The sequence below is a fragment of the Peromyscus leucopus genome, chromosome 4 (assembly GCF_004664715.2).
Source record: "Peromyscus leucopus breed LL Stock chromosome 4, UCI_PerLeu_2.1, whole genome shotgun sequence".
Taxonomy (NCBI): domain Eukaryota; kingdom Metazoa; phylum Chordata; class Mammalia; order Rodentia; family Cricetidae; genus Peromyscus; species Peromyscus leucopus.
Genome location: NC_051066.1, coordinates 26,247,693 through 26,251,062, shown reverse-complemented (window position 1 = coordinate 26,251,062; position 3,370 = coordinate 26,247,693).

Genomic DNA, 3,370 nt, shown 5'->3' with positions numbered 1-3,370 from the left:
TCTATTCTATTTATAACAACCTGGTCTATCATTGGAAGAATCAGAGAAGTATTCCTTGTTTTTCTGGGGTTCAGATGAGAAACTCTGATTGAGAAACATTTTTGAAGTTGTTTGTTAGTACAAACCATTTGTGTTTAGGTCAATCATCCATGTGTAGAAGGGACGAAACACCATCACCAAGAAGTGAAAGAGAAATTATCGGAGGGTGGTGAGAAGCAAGTGGATATCAATGATTGGGAGAAAAAGTAAAGGAGGAGTCCTCAGCAAGGGGGTGAGGGAGACAGAGCACAAGGCACTGAGCCACAGTGGATTGCTTTACTTCCTTGAGGACTCTAAAGCTACGTTTGAGTATACTGAAATACAGGTAGATTTATACTCTGAAACACTTAGTTTCAAATAGGAAGCAGACCTGAGTTCAGTTCCACCTTGGTGACCCTGGGCAAGTCATGTAACTATGCTTAGCATCTTTAAAATGCAATCATGCATTCTTGCATGTGGGGTCATCTACTGGAGTGTGATCAACCACTGATTGGACTCAAGGACATGAAGTTGTGTGTGTGTGTGTGTGTGTGTGTGTGTGTGTGTGTATGGGTGGTGGTGGTGGATGTTGAAGGATCCAGGAGGAGTTACATGGGGGAGTAAGGGCTGAAAATGATCAAAACACAATGTATGCATTATAAATTCTCCAAGAAATGAAAATATTACAGTAAAAATGAAACCATAGCATTGGCATTCCAGGGCTGCTTGTTTGAAGTAAATGATGCCTGTTATGGGAAAACAGCATTGTAGCATGACTAACAAGTGGGATGCGATCACCAAACAAAGCAGGACAAGTGGCCTTTTAAACAAACAAACAAGTAACCTAAGGGAATGTGGGCTTATCTGTCTTTCTCTTCAGAATACGATCCCTTCCCTGAGCAGCTCCCCGGGTTTCACATTGCTGTGGCTCTTTGCCTGGCTGCAAAGCACACAGGCTGCTACAAGGATGAGCTCACCATTCCAGGCTCTGAAATCTGCTTCTGCCTACCATCTAGGAGAGTGGACCTAAGCCCTAAGCCACGGTGGAGTGGGATCCCCACACAGCTACTGTGATACACCTGTGTATAAGGGGATGGATGTAAAGGTAAGCCACAGAAGTAAGTTCTTTCCTGGGCTGAACCCTAGCACCGTTATTTCAGACATTCCTTCTGACTGATTTTTGCTTCTACCACAGGACAACTCCTATTCAGGTATACAGCTCCTTGTGCTAAAAGCTCTCCCTTATGGCCAACCAGTCCTCCAGCTCACAGAAACTGGTCTCAGGAAAGCAGCTATTTAGGCCTTGTATAAAAGCAAATTAGCATCATTACCTTTCCCTGGTGTGTTTGCAGTTTGAAGTTTTTATTGCCAGCTTTGGAGCTCTGCCCCTATTAAAGAGATTACAGAAGATTCTGGAATTTTCTGGAAAAGGGTTCAGATGGGCAGAATTTTATAGACAAATAGGTTCACCCTGAGAACCCATGGACTCTCTTACTCTATCCCCAGACCTTGAGGCTGATGCCTCCATGCATTCCCTCCCTACTCATCAAACCCTGTTCCGTGCAAGAAACTTTTTGTTATTGGTTGGCTTCCGAATTTAGTTTGGGAAATACAATTACGTCTTGTGTACATTAGGCCCTTAATTCCTGTTGAATGGTATTGTTAGAAGGTGGTGTCCTTCTTGGGGTTTGCTGCTGCTCCCCAACATCTCCAGGCCTTCAAGGATTCATAGTTCATAGTTCAAAGCCTGCTCAGTTCCATGAGGTGCTGTATTCTGTCATTATCTATTATATATCTAAGCATAGATTACAAAAGAGAATAGAGGAGAGACCAAGTGGCTTTCAGACATTTTCTTTGGACAGTTTAAGAATTTGGCAAGCTTTGTTCATGTGGTCTGGCCTTTTGGAGGCCAGGCCTAATAGCTTTTAGGACAAAGTGTGAAACGCTGCTTCTTTCAACAGGGCTACATGGTAGAAGGGCCCCTTGAGAGTTCCTATTGCAGTCGGCTAGCATTTCATTTCGATGTTATTGCTGCTGTTCTGAGTTTTAAATATTTTAATGAAAATTTTTATTGTATTTAGCCTGGCTTTTAGCAAAGGCTGCAGTTTTAAACATTCTAATAAATGAGTGGGAGACATGAATAAAGAGCATTAAGAATGGGATGCAGCTAGCTCACGTAGATGATCATGTAGATTGTAGAACATGATAGAGTCTGATGTTTCTCAAGAGGAAACTCACAAGCAGGTGATGGAGGCATAAGTGATGCTCCTTTTCTCAGAACTGGAACAATCACAAAATTGCTGCCCATTCCCAGCTAGCATGGTATTTGATTGTCTCTTTTCAAGTACATTATTTTTGCTATAGTTGTAATAGACATTCTGTGTTTCAGAATTCTGCCTGGTTATACAATATGCAAGGTAATGAAGAAAGTAATGACTAACCTAGACAGTCTGGCCTTCTTTATATATCGTCTCCCTCCTGCAAATAAATGGTGGGGCCCCAATCATAAACGGTAGTCACTTAGACTTTATGGAAGCAGGCTTAAAGTTTCAGAACCTGTGTATGAACTTCTCCAGTGAGCAGTGACATTCATTTTGTGAAATAATATACTATTTCATCCCACCTCTGGTTCTGAAGACTTATGGCCTTTCCATAAAATAAACAAACAACAACAAAGCTTATGTCTAGCTTGGTAGTTTGTTTTAAATACTTTTTCCTTTTGCTATGGTGGCAAAGCAGAGGTAGAGGGAAATAGGCAGACAAGGAAAGGGAGAGCAGGCTTCCTGAGAAGGCAGCTTCTTGTGCCCAGAAAACAAAGATGGTGGGAAGGAATGGGGTCAGGTATCTAGACAGGGGCAGGGGCAGGGGCAGGGGCAGGGGCAGGGGCAGGGCAGGGGCTGGGGCAGGGGCTGGAGCCCTGTAATACTCGGTAAATACCCAAGCCAGCATCTGCTAACAGACTTCTGGACTTCTCCCTTCCTGAATATATAAAGCTTTTGCTTTCCCTTTCTCCACAGCTTGGTCTTCTGTCTTTCCTAGTTCATGCTAAGGAATGAGCTCAGCAATCCCTTAGGCAACCACAACCGCAACTGCCCACACCCTGTTATAATGTTTCTCTCTCTCTCTCTCTCTCTCTCTCTCTCTCTCTCTCTCTCTCTCTCTCTCTCTCTCTCTCTCTCCCTCCCTCCCTCCCTCCCTCCCTCCCCTCCTCTTCTCTCTCTCTCTCTCTCTCTCTCTCTCTCTCTCTCTCTCTCTCTCTCTCTCTCTCTCTCTCTCCCCTACCCTCTGTTTCTAAACATTGAGAGACAAAATGGATAGTAATTCTGACCCATCATGATATTGATCACTTTCC